The 18485-nt window shown below is 40.6% G+C and overlaps 1 protein-coding gene across 5 annotated transcripts in view; it reads right to left on the reverse strand.

Moving 5' to 3' along the window:
• ATP8A1 (ATPase phospholipid transporting 8A1) overlaps positions 1–18485 on the reverse strand; it is a 244089-nt gene that overhangs the window by 12800 nt on the left and 212804 nt on the right. The gene's annotated exons all lie outside the window — the stretch shown is intronic.

Below are 18485 nucleotides of genomic sequence, written 5' to 3' on the forward strand. Positions count from 1 at the left end.
TTTCATACTTTTATATGAATTTTTTATTATTGTGATTAAAACATGGAGTAATAAACTTTGACCTTCTTTTATAACTTAGAATATAAAAAATTATCTTTTTGAGCAAACGTCAAACAAACGCTGGATTAAATTCTCTTATAATACAATACATAAAATCAATCCTAATTAGAAACTAAATTTACTATTTCTGGAAAAAAAAATTTACTTTTTCTAAAATATTATATGATACTAAAACATCATCCAGAAACAACATGAATACAGTATAAACAAGTTAGGGTATCTATGAAAAATAACAATTTGATATTATGTAGGAAGGACACGACTGATGTGACTTAGCAGCAGCAGCGGCGGCAGCAGGAATAATACTAATTTTTGTTTAAAGATTTACATAACTTGTTTTAGTATATTCTGTTATTGCTAAAGTCAAGCCAAATATTCAGTATGTAAAACCCAAATGAAAGTGTGTTAAAATAACTTTTAACACATTTTCATTTGTATTAAATCCCAAATTGCTATATCAGAGCCTTTGGGGTTGCAAAGAAAATTATTCTATAATAAAGATTAATAAATTCTATTAGTTGTTTGTGATTATAATAAAAATCCCTTTATAATGAAATTAGATTACCTAGAGCTTAAAGTGGATAGTGTCATATAAATAAATAAAACCAAAAGTAATATTTTATTTCACTTTGAGTCTATTTATCAAGAACAAATTTGCAGTACCTATTTAAATCCATAAACGTACTGTTATAACTCCGTTATATAGTATCCAACTAATGCACACCCATTTACATCCCACGAAGTATCACACAAGAAACTTTTTTTTAAACTAGGTGTGGGTCAGGAATTAAAAATGATCTAGAGTTTAATTTATATAGGTAGTTTCACAATTATACATAAACAAACAGTCCTAATCAATCCATCCTTAAATATAAAGACTGCTAATTTTAAGTTGTGCTTCAGATTACCTATTCATTTTGACTCTCATTTGGAAACTGGGAGCTGCTGTTTAAAATTTTTCTACATTAACAAACAAGCTTATTGATACCGAGTCTTGGTGCAGAATACTCCAGTATCTAGGATGAAAGAGCTCTGAACACATTAAAAAAATAAGAACATGCTATTACCCCAAATTTCAGAAAATAAACGTCACCACGTGGATTCAGTGGAACAGCACCCACTTTCTGGACACCACCAAGACGAAAGATATTCACATAAAAGTCATTTTATTTTATAAGCAAAACATGATCTTCGACATGCTTGCTGACATCCTCAATAGTGAAAACCAACAATAACTGTGTAATAGGAAATGTCCATCAAGTCAGTGGGTTTTGTTTAGTTGGAAGGAAGCTTTTGAGTTAGGTAATGACGGCAAAATGCCACATTTCTTTTTCCTTTTGCGGGAAAAAGGTAAGATAAGTCTAAGTCATGTAACTGAAAATAACCTCGTTTCTTTGGTTTAATTTTAATCTATTTTAATTTGGGGGGCAAGAGAAGAGAGGTTTATTCTTGCCTTTGCCACCTTGTATTAAATGTCCCCTGGTGGGGACAGAGGCTGCTAATTCTGACCATTGTGATGTTAACTATGATGGGGAGACTGGCGCCCACTATTCAGTCCACCAGCCTTTGGCTTTGCAAATGCACGCCATGAATTGAGGGGAGAAAAGTTTTTCTGCGTCATATCTGAAAGCCTGTCAGATTTTTTTTTCTTTTGCAGAGTTAATCCAAACCTAAGAGATTTAAAGCCGACATTCGCATTAAAGACAGAGACTCTCTTTGTATTTTTTGGATGAAGGCGGGGGGAAAAAAATAAAATCCCACAGAGGTATTTCCTTCCTTTCTGTACAAGAAAGCTCTCTCTCACTCTGTAGAGACCATTTTTGTCTCTAACTTTTCACATCTCTCCACTTGCAGGCAGGTCAGCTGGGAAAAGACGCCCGGTCCACAGACAATGGGGGGAACAGGGGCAGCCTGTTTGGGGTTGGGCTCGGGCTCCCGCCAGGGCAGCTTACAAGTCACTCTTAACGTGGGAGATTGGGGGGATCACACCAAATGGCCCTGCCGCCCCTCTCAAGGTCCTTTGAAACCAAATGGAATCTGCCACAAAAGTGGCTCCCGGGGGACTTGAGAGGATCAGCCCAGGGAGCTGCAAAGCCGGCAAACCGGAGGGCACAGGCCCTGCTCTGGGAACAAACAACTGCGTGTCTGCAGAGCAATGCTGCCTCAGCATCGGCCTTGGGCTTCAAAAGTGAACCACTGCTGCCTGAAAACACAGAGGAACAGGGAATTGTTCTGACATTTCCCTATGAACTTGCGGAGAAAGAATATTTGAGAAGCTCCTGTGCAGTGAGCGAAGCCAAGGGGCTTGAGCGGATGGGAAGGCTTACCTTCTGACCCACAGTGAGGTGATCCCTTGGTACCTACGTTCTCACACAGACAGGAACACTTACTCTTTCACCTGCAGGCTTCTCCAAGTTCAGGCTCGGAAGGGAGAGGATTTTGATGTGCTTACCTGCCTACAAACTTTCAGCAGTGCACTTCTTAAGTCTGTCCCCTCTTTTACCCTATAAATGTCAAATAGGATGCTGATTCTATTCTAAAGTACAAATGCTATAAGAAGGCCCCTTGGGGAGTGCTAAAACTATATCCGCAGACCCCAACTGGACCAGGGCTGGTGATAAACAGTCCTGGAAGCGGTCCTGGCTCTGTCCTCACTCTCAGGGCCAGAGGAAGTCACTTCTGGGTCTCTACTTCCTCAGCTGTAAAGTGGATTATAAGAATTAAACCAATAATGTTTATAAAGTGGCTGCTTTTATTACTAACATTGATTATTAACAAACGTTCCTTTCTTATTTTAATTTTCCAATTCTTCTAAGCTCTCTAGTCTTGTATTCCTTTTAGTGATCTGTCCCATAAGTTTCAAGAAAGGAATTTTTTTTATCACAACATCAAATTAAATGCAAGTTTTATAAATGTCATAGTTTTCATCACATTAACATCTACTCCTCTCCAGACTGAAACTGGCCAAGTAACTGAATCTTAATAAATTGCCATTCATCTCAATTTGCTAATTTAATAAATGGAGATAAATGTTTTTTATTTCATAAAAATTATTAAAGAGTGTATGGGCACTATATATTAATTTGGAAGGGAAAATTATTCAGAGAATAGTGCTGTAAAACTTGGTTAGTTTTCTGGGAGGGGGAAGGGTGTAAGATAAATTAATATATTAATAAATACCAGAGGGGTTAAAAGTTAATGTTAACATAAACAACAAAAAACAAGATGTGATTACTAAGTGTCTAGATAAAACTTTATAAAAGGATTTTCTAAGCCTTAAAATGGTGGAAAAAACTATAGAAACCACTACAATATTGTAATTAGCCTCCAATTAAAATGAATAAATGAAAAAAAAAAAAGAAACCTACTCAAAAAAAAAAAAAAAACTATAGAAAGAAATGCTTTAAAGAACTGATCCATGAAAATGTTTAAGCACCACAGGTTCAAAAATAACCTAACTAAAAAATAAATGATATGTAAGAGCTTGGAAAATGGCTGCCAGAAGTATATGAAATTCTGCATTAATATCTGATTATAAAAATACACCACTTATTTTCGTAAGAGTAGCTAAGATCCCAATAGACAGGCAAAGGATCTGAGAAGGTATTCACAAAAGCGGCAGCAAGTAATCAATAACATGGGAGAATGCTGAGCCTCTCTACCGTTGCAGAAACATTACCAAATTAGATCAGATTTAAACAATTCACAATCATACCTGGGGGAGTGGGAAGGTATGGTGAAACAGGTATGGGTAGTAATTTACACTTCCATAAGCAATGTACTCACTTTGGGAAAGGCAACTGACGTGCATCAAGAACACAAACATTCATTCCTGTTAATTTGATCATTCAATTTCTGAAACGATGTGTTGAAATTTGGTACAGTTTCTGGGTAGAGGTTAGTATCCCATGAAACTGTTTGTGGTCACCAGTCCTGAAAGCACTTCCTCCAAAAGCTTGTCATGGCCCAAACAAACCACAGCAGCCTCCAGTTCTGGTGAGTCACAGGGAAGAGCAGTTTAAGTCTTTGAGAAATCATACTAAAGAACCTACTAAAGTTTTTTAGACCAAGGTTTCCAAGATGTATTTATTAACCATGGATCAGACTTAAATTGAAGAAAGTAGGGAAAACCACTAGACCATTCAGATATGACCTCAATCAAATCCCTTATGATTATGCAGTGGAAGTGAGAAATAGATTTAAGGGGCTAGATCTGATTGATAGAGTGCCTGATGAACTCTGGACGGAGGTTCGTGACATTGTACAGGAGACAGGGACCAAGACCATCCCCATGGAAAAGAAATGCAAAAGAGCGAAATGGCTGTCTGAGGAGGCCTTACAAATAGCTGTAAAAAGAAGAGAGGCGAAAAGCAAAGGAGAAAAGGAAAGATATAAGCATCTGAATGCAGAGTTCCAAAGAATAGCAAGGAGAGATAAGAAAGACTTCCTCAGTGATCAATGCAAAGAAATAGAGGAAAACAACAGAATAGGAAAAAAAAGAGAGCTCTTCAAGAAAATTAGAGATTCCAAGGGAACTTTTCATGCAAAGATGGGCTCGATAAAGGACAGAAATGGTATGGACCTAACAGAAGCAGAAGATATTAAGAAGAAGTGGCAGGAATACACAGAAGAACTGTACAAAAAAGATCTTCACGACCAAGATAGTCACGATAATGTGATCACTGACCTAGAGCCAGACATCTTGGAATGTGAAGTCAAGTGGGCCTTAGAAAGCATCACTACGAACAAAGCTAGTGGAGGTGATGGAATTCCATAAACTGTGGAACATTCTGAAAGAGATGGGAATCCCAGACCACCTGACCTGCCTCTTGAGAAACCTGTATGCAGGTCAGGAAGCAACAGTTAGAACCGGTCATGGAACAACAGACTGGTTCCAAATAGGAAAAGGTGTACGTCAAGGTTGTATATTGTCACCTTGCTTATTTAACTTATATGCAGAGTACATCATGAGGAACGCTGGGCAGGAAGAAGCACAAGCTGGAATCAAGATTGCTGGGAGAAATATCAATAACCTCAGATATGCAGATGACACTACCCTTATGGCAGAAAGTGAAGAGGAACTAAAAAGCCTCTTGATGAAAGTGAAAGAGGAGAGTGAAAAGGTTGGCTTGAAGCTCAACATTCAGAAAACAAAGATCATGGCATCTGGTCCCATCACTTCATGGGAAATAGATGGAAAAACAGTGGAAACAGTGTCAGACTTTGTTTTTTTGGGCTCCAAAATCACTGCAGATGCTGACTGCAGCCATGAAATTAAAAGACGCTTGCTCCTTGGAAGGAAAGTTATGACCAACCTTGATAGTATATTAAAAAGCAGAGACATTACTTTGCCGACCAAGGTCCGTCTAGTCAAGGCAATGGTTTTTCCCGTGGTCATGTATGGATGTGAGAGTTGGACTGTGAAGAAAGCTGATCGCCGAAGAATCGATGCTTTTGAACTGTGGTGTTGGAGAAGACTCTTCAGAGTCCCTTATACTGCAAGGAGATCCAACCAGTCCATTCTAAATGAGATCAATCCTGGATGTTCATTGGAGGGACTGATGCTAAAGCTGAAACTCCAATACTTTGGCCACCTCATGAGACGAGTTGACTCACTGGAAAAGACTCTGATGCTGGGAAAGGTTGGGGGCGGGAGGAGAAGGGGACGACAGAGAATGAGATGGCTGGATGGCATCACCGACTCTGTGGACATGAGTTTGAGTGTACTCCGGGAGTTGGTGATGGACAGGGAGGCCTGGCGTGCTGTGATTCATGGGGTCGCGGAGAGTCGGACACGACTGAGCGACTGAACTGACTGATTAACCATGGAATACTTTTCTCCATATATTGTTTACTAATATCCCAAGGAACTAATTTTGGGGATTGCAAATATTCACTATGAGTTTTTTAAAAACAGTTAAACACCAGTGAAAACTCATAGGAAAAACTATATGGACATTCCACAAGAGGTGGTGATCAAACCCATTCCCAAGAAAAAGAAATTCAAGAAGGCAAAGTGGTTGTCTGAGGAGGACTTACACATAGCTAAGAAAAGAAGTAAAAGCAAAGGAGAAAGGGAAAGATATACCCATCTGAATCCAGAATTCCAGAGAATAGCAAGGAGAAATATTGTTCACTTCTTAAGTGAACAATGCAAAGAAATAGAGGAAAACAATAGAATGGAAAAGACCAGAGATCTCTTCGAAAACTGGAGATACCAAGGGAACATTTCATGCAGAGATAGGCATAATAAAGGACAAAAACGGCAAGGACATAACAGAAGTGGTAGAGACTAAGAGGAGTTGGCAAGAATACACAGAAGAACTGTACAAAAAAAGTCTTAATGACCCAGATAACCAAGATGGTGTGATCACTCACCTAGAGCCAGACATGCTGGAGTGTGAAGTCAAGTGGGCCTTAGAGAGCATCACTATGAACAAAGCTAGTGGAGGTGATGCAATTCCAGCGGAGCTATTTAAAATCCCCAAAGATGATGCTGTGAAAGTGCTGCACTCAATATGCCAGCAAATTTGGAAAACTCAGCAGTAGCCACAGGACTGGAAAAGGTCAGTTTTCATTCCAATTCCAAAGAAAGGCAATGCCAAAGAATGCTCACATTACTATACAGTTGCAAGCATTTCACATGATAGCAAAATTTTGCCAAAATCCTTCAAGCTAAGTTTCAGCAGTATGTGAACTGAGAGCTTCCAGATGTACAAGCTAGATTTAGAAAAGGCAGAGGAACCAGAGATCAAACTGCCAACATTCGCTGGATCATAGATAAAGCAAGGGAATTAAAAAAAACATCTACTTCTGCTTCATTGACTACACTAAAACCTTTGACTAAATGGATCACAAAAACTGTGGAATATTCTTGAAGAGATGGGAATTCCAGACCACCTTATCTGCCTCCTGAGAAATCTGTATGCAGGTCAAGAAGCAACAGTTAGAACTTGACATGGAACAACAGACTGGTTCCAAATCAGGAAAGGAGTACGTCAAGGCTGTATATTGCCACACTGCTTATTTAACTTTTATGCAGAGTACATCATGTGAAATGCTGGGCTTGATGAAGCACAAGCTGGAATCAAGATTCCTGGGAGAAATATCAACAGCCTCAGGTATGCAGATGTTACCACTTTAACGGCAGAAAGTGAAGAGGAACTAAAGCCTCTTGATGAAAGTGAAAGAGGAAAGTGAAAAAGCTGGCTTGAAGCTCAACATGCAAAAAACCAAAATCATGGCATCTGATCCCATCACTTCAAAGCAAATAGATGGGGAAAATGTGGAAAGTGTTGGATTTCATTTTCTTGGGCTCCAAATCACTGTGGACAGTGATTGCAGCCTTGAAATTAAAAGACACTTGCTCCTTGGAAGAAAAGTGATGACAAATCTAGATAGTGTACTAAAAAGCAGAGTCACAGCTACCGTTTTTCCAGTAGTCATGTATGGATGTGAGACTTGGACCATAAAGAAGCACTGAACAATGGATGCTTCTGAACTGTGGTGCTGGAGAAGACTCTTGAGAGTCCCTTGGACTGAAAGGAGATCAAACCAGTCAATCCTAAAGGAAATCAACTCTAAATAGTAATTGGAAAGACTGATGCTGAAGCTCCAATACTTTGAGCACTTGCTGAGAAGAGCTAACTCATTGGAGAAGACCCTGATGCTAGGGAAGATTGAGGGCAAGATGAGAAGGGGGTGCCAGAGCATGAGATATTGAGTTGGATGGCATCACTGACTCAACAGACATGAATTTGAGCAAACTCAGGGAGATAGTGAAGGACAGGGAAGCCTAGTACATGACTTCGTGACTGAACAACAACAACGAGATATTGTCCAAGCTATTAAAGATGCTGTTCACAGAATGTGATTATTAGGAAAAGTTGATTGTTTGGATGATCCCTGAATAAACAGAGAGGTGGATTATCTCGACATTCTCTCAGGAGTCTTCTGTTATCACATATATACCATCCCTGGGAAGGTTGACGGTTTCTATTATCTACAAGGGGATCAGTCATGGTCCCTCCCTGTGGCTCACATCTCTTGCTTCTGCTTCAAACACAGATTATCCAGTTCTGAACTTGAATGTTACATATGGTGGTTTATTCGCTAAGTCGTGTCTGACTCATGTGATCTCATGGACTGGGGCCTTTCAGGCTCCTCTGTCCATGGGATTTTGCAGGCAAGAATACTGGAGTGGTTTGCCATTTCCTTCTCCAGAGGATCTCCCTGACCCAGGGATTGAACTGTGGTCTCCTGCACTGCAGGCAGACTCTCTACCAACTAAGCTACATAGGTACTTCAGACTTAATACATCCCCAGCACACACTGTCTTCCTCCCAGACTTGACTTCCTTTGTGCAATCTCTTCAGAGAACAGCTTCACTGCCACCTGCCTGAGACAGAAACCTGGACTGTATTCATGAACAGTCTCTTGGTACCACATCCACCATATAGCCTGGTTCTCTTGTGCTTTAGTAACTTTGGATCTGTCTACTTCTTTCTCACCCGCTGCCATTATTCCAGTCCAAACCTTGCCTGTCCTCCTTATAGACTCATGGGTGGATTTGTTGACTCCAGTCCTGCTCTGCTTCTAGTCACTCCCCACACTGTAGCCAAAGGGATGTTTCCACAGTGTAAATTAGATTTGAGCAGTTTTTGGATGAAACCCTTTCAGTGGCTTCACACCACCCCCAGGACGGCATACAAAATTCCATAATATGATTTCATGACCTTTCCTATTTGACTTCTGATTACTTCCCCCATATCACCTCTCAAGACAGCCCTCATCTCCGTTTCAGATCCTGGAAGCTGCCCAAGCTGATTCTCGTTCTGAAGCCCCTGTGTCTATGATTCTTGTTGGCTTTTCAACTTTCACATTGGATGTCACTTCTATCCTTAGATTTGGGTTAGCTGACTCTGTGCTTCCAATTTGGGTAACTATTCCAAAATGGGTAACTATTATCCACTTTCTAATTACAGACTATGATCTCTGTAAGAAGAGGAAATACATCTTGATGAATTCTCACAACCCAAGTGCTTAACCACCAATTAGGTGTTAATAAATAATTGTTGAATAAGTAAGTTCTTACAACTTAGTGTTTAGAATGATTAAAAGCCAAAAAACATCAGAGCTTTGGGACTATATTCCTGAGATGTTGCTTGGTTTTCTTGTGTTCCGGCATGGGGCTATTCTGGGAGCAATCATAACTAGACGTTTATGTGATCTGGGGAGACAGGGGTGGGGCTTGATCCAGCTCCCTACCCACCTTTGTCCAGTGGAGTCCCCTCCCTCCTTGTTCTGCTTTCACACTCCGACCTCATCAGTGTTTCCTCCTCCAGTCTGTGATTCTCTTCATCCAGGGGGCCAGAGATCCTGCCCACCCTGCTCTGGTCTTTGCTCAGAGGTCAACTTCAGAGCTCTCCCATGGCCACCCCACTTCCTCTGCAGTGCTTTCTATCCTCTTTCCTGCACTGGGGTTCTTCATAGCACTTACCATCCATGTGCTGTAGAATATACAGTAAGTTCACTACATACAAACGAGTTCTGTTCTGAGAGCACATTTGTAAGTCCAATTCGTTCGTTAAGTCCAATGAAATTAGCCTAGGTACTCAACTAACACGATCAGCTATATAGTACTGTACTAGGATAGGTTCACACTACTTTGAAAACTCCCAAAGCTTGTATTACCTACAGCTTCTATATCCTATCATGTGCTTCTTAGGATTTGGTCGAGTGTGGCTTCAGATCCAAGAGTTTAATTGTTTTTTCTGGCTATAGCTTCTCTGAAACATCTCTTCAGAGATGGTCTGTACTGTGATATGGTTTTGTGAGCCTCAAAGCCCAGAGCCTCAAAGCCCACAACCTCCACTGTTCTCTGTTCAGAGCCATCTACCAGTTAATAGATAATTAAACTCCTCTTATCTCCTCCTATGTCTCAGTTCACCCTTCCGATCTTCTCTGGAGGCATCTTCATGAAATCATTTTCATTAAAAGAAAAAAAAAAAATCAGTGCTCAACTGCAGGTTTGCATTTATTGCTTCTTTTCATACAAACTTTCTAGATCTTTCCCACCAAACTGTGGCTCTTCCCTTCCTATTGCTCTTAAGTGTTTTGTCTCTGCTGTATGAGTTGAATGATTATTTGGAAAAGGTAGGTTTCTGTTGCTGTGTTGCACTTTCAGTCCCATCTCATTTAGCCTACCTGCAGTTACCTTTTCCTTGAGCTCCCTTTCTCAGGGGATGAGAGGAGCTGATTCACTGAACCTGAGATAGAGTGATATCCTTTAGAATCTTTAATGCTAAAAGCAACACAGAAGAACTATACAAAAAAGATCTTAATGATCCAGATAACCACAATGGTGTGATCACTCACCTAGAGCCAGACATCCTAGAACGTGAAGTCAAGTGGACCTTAGGAAGCATCATGACAAACAAAGCTAGTGGAGGTGATGGAATTCCAGTTGAGCTATTTCAAGTCCTAAAAGATGATGCTGTGAAAGTGCTGCACTCAATATGCCAGCAAATTTGGAAAACTCAGCAGTGGCCACAGGACTGGAAAAGGTCAGTCTTCATTCCAATCCCAAAGAAAGGCAATGCCAAAGAATGTTCAAACTACTACACAATTGCACTCATCTCACACGCTAGTAAAGTAATGCTTAAAATTCTTCAAGCCAGGCTTCAACAGTATGTGAACCGTGAACTTCCTGGTGTTCAAGTTGGATTTAGAAAAGGCAGAGGAACCAGAGATCAAATTGCCAACATCCATTGGATCACTGACAAAGCAAGAGAGTTTCAGAAAAACATCTATTTCTGCTTTATTGACTATGCCAAAGCCTTTGACTGTGTGGATCACAACAAACCATGGGAAATTCTTCAAGAGATGGGAATACCAGACCACCTGACCTGCTTCCTGAGAAATCTGTATGCAGGTCAAGAAACAACAGTTAGAACTGGACATGGAACAACAGACTGGTTCCAAATCAGGAAAGGAGTACGTCAAGGCGGTATATTGTCACCCTGCTTATTTAACTTTTATGCAGAGTACATCGTGTGAAAATGCAGGGCTGGATGAAGCACAAGATGGAATCAAGATTGCTGAGAGAAATAACAATAACCTCAGATACGCAGATGACACCACCCTCATGACAGAAAGTGAAGAAGAACTAAGGAGCCACTTGATCAAAGTGAAAGATAAGAGTGAAAAATCTGGCTTAAAACTTAACATTCAGAAAACTAAGATCATGGCATCCAGTCCCATCAGTTCATAGTAAATAGATGCGGATACAATGGAAACAGTGACAGACATTTTTTGACTCCAAAATCACTGCAGATGGTGACTGCAGCCATGAAATTAAAAGACGCTTGCTCCTTGGAAGAAAAGCTATAACCAAACTAGACAGCATATTAAAAAGCAGAGACATTACTTTACCAACAAAGGTCCATCTAGTCAAAGCTATGATTTTTCCAGTAGTCATGTATGGATGTGAGTTGGACTATAAAGAAAGCTGAGTGCCAAAGAATTGATGCTTTTGAACTGTGGTGCTGGCGAAGACTCTTGAGAGTCCCTTGGACTGCAAGGAGATCTAACCAATCCATCCTAAAGGAAATCAATCCTGAATATTCATTGATGCCGAAGCTGAAACTCCAATACTTTGGCCACCTGATGTGAAGATCTGACTCATTTGAAAAGACCCTGATGCTGGAAAAGATTGAAGGCAGGAGGAGAAGGGGACGACAGAGGATGAGATGGTTGGATTGCATCACTGACTCGATGGACATGAGTTTGAGCAAGCTCTGAGAGTTGGTGATGGACAGGGAAGCCTGGCGTGCTATAGTCCATGGGGTCGTGAAGAGTTGGACACGACTGAGTGATTGAACTGAACATTTATATTTTTATGGCAAAATATCAATGTCATATAAATAGAATGTTTTTACTGCATCGAAATTGTGCCTTCTCCTGGCAACACTGCTCTTGATGTATGAAAACCTGATATTAGCTCATCAAAATAAAATCTGCTTTCAGGTAATACTGTGTTACTTGAATTTAAACTTGCAAAGGTTTCATAAGTGTCTTTGTGCCCAAGGCCTGGGAAACACCATGGTGTGATAGAGGTCTCCAAGTTGTGGGAGCCTTTCTCTGGAACTTAACCCTTTCTGTCTGAATCTGTTATGGTATCTGGGCACTGGGTTGAACTCAGAGGTACATAACAAGCGTCACTGGGTCAACACTAAATGGGGAATTCATCACTCTGCACTTTAATCAGAGACAGACTTCAAGCTCATGAGGACTTTGGCTTGAAGAGATGAACTTCCATGGAAGGTTTTCAGTGGCTGCTCATGTTGGGTAGTGAGGCTTGAAACTTCCCTCTGATAAAACCTGAAGATAGAGGAATGCACAAGCCAAATTCTATGTTCCAGTGGTTATCACTGAGATAGGTCTTTGATGTCTTAATTTAGCACAACAGCATTCTTACAAAATTTCAATTATGATGCTGATTGCAGCCATGAAATTAAAAGACGCTTACTCCTTGGAAGGAAAGTTATGACCAACCTTGATAGTATATTAAAAAGCAGAGACATTCCTTTGCCAACAAAGGTCTGTCTAGTCAAGGCTATGGTTTTTCCCGTGGTCATGTATGGATGTGAGAGTTGGACTGTGAAGAAAGCTGATCACTGAAGAATTGATGCTTTTGAACTGTAGTGTTGGAGAAGACTCTTGAGAGTCCCTTGGACTGCAAGGAAATCTAACCAGTCCATTCTAAAGGAGATCAATCCTGGATGTTCATTGGAAGGACTGATGCTAAGGCTGAAACTGCAATACTTTGGCCACCTCATGCGACGAGTTGACTCACTGGAAAAGACTCTGATGCTGGGAAAGGTTGGGGGTGGGAGATGAAGGGGACGACAGAGAATGAGATGGCTGGATGGCATCACCAACTCTGTGGACAGGAGTTTGAGTGAACTCCGGGAGTTGGTGATGGACAGGGAGGCCTGGTGTGCTGTGATTCATGGGGTCGCGGAGAGTCAGACACGGCTGAGCGACTGAACTGAACTGATATATATTCATGCCAAAATACAAAATTTTTAAATCACTCACTAGCTTATTACTAGCATTTATATACCATGTCCTCTGACCCAATTTGTACTCTATGGCCTCAGTTACTTTCTGGAATACTATGAATTTCATAAAGAAAAACAATCTGCCATGGTTTAAGGGAATGATGCAAATGATAATTGGGTGATTTTCTGTGACCTAGTCTTTGCTAAACTTTTCAGTTCTAGCTCCAACCATCCCCTCCCTTAGCAACTCCCAATCTCTCTCTTTGCTTGGGCTGCTGTGTACTTCGAAGGGCTTCCTTGTTTGCTCAGGTGCTAAAGAATCTGCCTGCAATGCAGGAGACTCGGGTTTGATCCCTGGGTCGGGAAGATCCTTTGGAGAAGGGAATGGCTCCCCAATCTGGTATTTTTGCCTGGAGAATCCCATAGACAGAGGAGCTTGGTGTGCTACAGTCCGTGGGGTCACAGAGTCGGACATGACTAACACACACACTACTTTGAAAGCCCTTCTTTCTCTTGCCTTCCTGAACAGTGCGGGGAACAGTAGTTTCAAGAAACCGTTCTAAACTCTCCAAACTATAGCGTGCAGAGTGGCCTCTCCTGGGCCAGCCCCTGTGCATCCTGATCATAATACCTAGTGTCTTACATTCTAATGTTCTGTTGATCTGTTGGTTTACTCACAACTCAGGCTCCATAGAAGGACTCTATTTGGTCAACTTTTGATCCACTGACACCTAGTATAGGTCCTGATGCAGAGGCGCTCCATAAATCTCAGTTGCACTAAGCTGAATTGGCATCTTATACGGGATGAATTACTTTCTCTATAAAAATAGACAGGGCAGAACACCCAGAAAATAACTAAGGAGAAGGGTGTTTCGGATAAACCTCAATATGTTTGCAATTATTACCAGAAGCTCTTGATTACTCTGAGACAAAGAAAGCCCTTCGCTTGGATTATCCCAAACAAACAAAAATTTTAGAAAATATGAAAATTGTTCCAAGCAAAGAAAATCTGAGAAAACATGCAAATGAGATGCCAGTTCACAGCGTTTCTGCGCTCCTTCCCCTTGGACATTGCCGGGTGGTGGAGAGGAACTGAAGAATGCATGATCACCCCGTGGGACTCAATCAGTACTCCATCCAGCTGAATAACGCGAGAAACAACCTTTGTATCTCCACTCTCTGGAAGCAAATGATTTAAAAAATTATCAGAGGAAAAGGAGGAAGAGCTACTTGGGACCTAGATCAATCAGAAGCTAACTTTTTTTTTTTTAAGTAAAAGTTGACTGTGTATCAATGTGTTGTGCTTAGTCACTCAGTCGTGTCTGGCTCTGCTACCCATGGACTGTAGCCCGCCAGGCTCCTCTGTCCATGGGGATTCTCCAGGCAAGAATACTGGAGTGGGTTGCCATGTCCTCCTCCAGGGGATCTTCCCAACCCAGGGATCAAACCCAGGTCTCCTGCATTGCAGGAAGATTCTTTACCATCTGAGCCACCAGGATCAATCAGAACCCAACTTTATTTTTTAAAAGTAAAATTTGACTATGTATCAATATATACTGAGAAATGAACATGCAAAATAGCCTTTTTAAAAAGAAATCAAGAGCATTAGAAACTGTACAGCTCTGAAACTTTTCTAGGGGTGTAGTTCCCAGAACAGTAAAAGTAATTAAGAACAGAATTTGCTTTGCTTTATTTTAATCTTCTTCACTGTGCTATTTAAAAAACTTAAAAGTACCAGAAAAATGAGGACAAAATTAGTAATAAAATATTCTTTTTGCTATGAGAAATACAATTTTAAAATGTTCTGATACTACTGGAGAAGTTATATTAAGATAAGGTACTGTATCTCAATGGTCAATTTGTTTACTTGTTATATCATTCTTACAAGTTTTTATAATTCTGTGATGGCTCTATATTTTATCTGCTTAAAAGCTATCTCAAAAAAAAAGATAAAAAATCAATACCATGAGATAGATACTATTTTATTCCCATTTTAAAGATGAAAAAATAAAGGAAAGTTCAAACAAGCAAAAATAAAAAAACAAAAAACCATCTCATAAAGCATCAGTTCTTTGATTACTAGTAACTTAATCTGTGAAACATATAAGGCCTATATTGCAGATTGAAGGAAATTTTTTCTTTAAAAAATTTATTTTCCTAATTTATTGAGATATAATTGATATATAACCTTATATAAGTTTATGGAGTGCAATGTGTTGATTCGATACATTTATATATTGCAAAATCACCACCATCTAACTAACATTGCCATTCATCTTCTAATTACCATCTGTTTTAGGAAACTATATTTTAAAAATTCAAAACTTCAAAAAAGATTTACCTATAGAAAGATATAAACTGACAGATGGCTTATGTAGAAAAATTGTTGACTATCATGGCAGAGACTTCTAGTTGCCTCCTAATATATCTCTGCTCACTTTCTTAGATGCAACCACTTGAATCTTGGCAATCACTTGAATCACCTTTTCCTCCAGCTCAGACTATATTCCTTGGGCTGTCTTATTGTAGCTAAGTATGACCATGTGACTGCTGCTGCTGCTGCTGCTAAGTCACTTCAGTCGTGTCCGACTCTGTGTGACCCCATAGACGGAAGCCCACCAGGCTCCCCCGTCCCTGGGATTCTCCAGGCAAGAACACTGGAGTGGGTTGCCATTTCCTTCTCCAATGTGTGAAAGTGAAAAGTGAAAGTGAAGTCGCTCAGTCGTGTCCGACCCATAGCGACCCCACGGACTGCCGCCTACTAGGCTCCTCCATCCATGGGATTTTCTAGGCAAGAGTACTGGAGTGGCTTGCCATTGCCTTCTCCAGACCATGTGACTAGCTTTGGTTAATGAGAGCTAAGTAGAAATATGGTGGGCAATGTCTAGGAAAGAACTTCAAAGAGAAAGGGTTAGTTTTTTCATGTTGGCTGGAATGTTGATAAAATGGCTAGAGCTTAAGCAGCCGTTTTGGACTATGGGGAAGTACACTAAGGTTCACTATGCAGCAAGATAGAAGAAATCTGGTCTTTGATGACTGTGCAGCTGCCACACCAGTCCTGAACTATCTGGCTCCACTGGATTTTTTTTTCATATGAAAGAGAAATGTTTCTATCTTGTTTAATCCAGTTACTTTTTTAAACATCAAAAATATGCCATAAAATAACTTGTTTTGCATGATACACACTAGGGGGGGCTAAGTGATAATTTGGAACCAACTAGCGACTGAGACTTCACTTTCACTTTCACACACTGGAGAAGGAAATGGCAACCCACTCCAGTGTTCTTGCCTGGAGAATCCCAGGGACGGGGGAGCCTGGTGGGCTTCCATCTATGGGGTCACACAGAGTCGGACACGACTGAAGTGACTTAGCAGCAGCAGCAGCAACAGCCTTTGAACTCATTGACAATCTTTCTTACCATATTACAGAATGCAAGAGTTGTGTCCAATTAGGAGCTATATTGGAGCAGATGGCACGGTGACATTCATGGTTTCTTTTAGGAGCATTTCTGATTGTTCCCTGGCATGCAACTCAAAAACAAGCTGTACTGGACTTATGAGCTAGAGTGCTAAGCTAGGAGTGGTGATCTACTTTCTGCCTGTCTCACTGGCTCCATTTCATAGTGCTCTTTCCTACTTTTTCAACTCCAGTGACATTGACTTTTCAGTCTTTGAACACACTAGCCTCATTCCTGCCTCAGAGGCTGGGCATGAGTTGTTCCATCAGCCCTGGAATGCTCTTCTTCACTTGAAGGTATCTCTGGATCATTTAAACTTCAGCTTAATTGTCCCTTCTTCCAAAAGACCTTCTTGGAGCAGCCTTTACAATCCTGTCCCTTATCATATCACCCTGTTTTCTTCCTATCACCTTGTGAAATCATCTTCAGTCATTCAACATTTAGCCATTTGTTAACGGATTTAGTGACATTTTCCCTCTTACTCCCTGGTCCCCTCAACCTGAACACTCATGGGGAACTTGTCTAATTAATCCATTATGCAGACCCCATGCCTAGAACCAACTACACACTTGATGCATAATTATGGAATGAATGAATGCAAGAATGAACTGACTCTGGAAAACAAAGAGCCAAAGTTCTGCCATACTAAGAGCAGCTTTGTTCAGCTTTCCATGCCTTGCTCACTATCTTGGCACTTGGGGTGCACTGCATCATCCCTCACATTTATGACATCCATACCCCATTATTAAAAACAAAATCCTTAAGGACCTTGACCAATTCTGTTCACCTCTGCATCCTCCACTGCTTAACACAGAGTAATACACACACCCTAGATGCTCAATACACATGTGCTCCGTATTGTAGGAAAAGGTGCTGTGCCTACAAAAAGCAATGCCAGCTCTCACAGTGACTCTAAAGAGAACTCTATGCCCATGTGTGTGCCCGTGTCCTGATTTGCCATTAGTCACATTGATGTCTCTGCTTCTCAGCGTTTCTTTAAGACTTCTCTTTACAAAATGGGCTTGGAAGTGGCCATGTGGCCAGTTTCTTTAAGATCCGTGATAGTCTGCCTGTCTCTTTCACTGTCAGGGCTCTGAGGACTGTGACCAATGGCATGTTTTATTGGATGGGATCCCAACTGCTGGTTGACTGAAGAACATCTGATAGAGTTTAGAGCAGTTGTTCTACTAAGGCTACTTGGCTAAACCTAGTAATCTTGGATGAAACTCTTTCATATCAAAACACTGCCCCACCCTATCCACCAGGGCAGGTCTTATGACCTATAAATTATTACATGCTATCTAGGTAATTAAAAGCTCAGAGATGAATAAGGACTATTTGAAACCAGGAAATTCCTCATATGTAAAGTAACTCACCATGTTGGTAAAATGGGCAACAGCAAAATTTAGGAAAATCATACCACTAATGTGGTTTATTAATACCTTTCCTACAGGGGTGACAGTAAAGGGTTCAACAAAGATTTTTATTGTTTTTCAGAGAGACTTTACAAACCTCAATCAAGAGATCTGAAATTCTGTAAAACACATGCTCGTTCCTTAACTTCAATTTCCTTCAGTAGTTTTATAGATCCCTCAGGCCAGGGAGAGCAGAACCAGATGGCGCTCGGGAAGACTTTACAGTATGTGTCTACACGGCTGCGATGCACTGGAAAGTTCTGCCACTACTAACCTTCTGGTATTCATTGTGATATGAAATGATCCTTGATGGGACTTGCTTCTTATTTTGTAATCTGGTGTACTAATCAGAGTGCCTAAAACATTTCCTTCTGAAACTTCAAGAAATACTCAGTAACATCATTGAGACAAGTCAGAAAAAGCAGGCCAGCATATGTTTATATAACATAGCACTTCTCCCCAGGGTCTACCTTGCCCCATAAATTGTT

Source organism: Moschus berezovskii, chromosome 5 (assembly GCF_049115385.1).
Source record: "Moschus berezovskii isolate FMDL1 chromosome 5, NW_MosBer_1.0, whole genome shotgun sequence".
NCBI classification, from domain to species: domain Eukaryota; kingdom Metazoa; phylum Chordata; class Mammalia; order Artiodactyla; family Moschidae; genus Moschus; species Moschus berezovskii.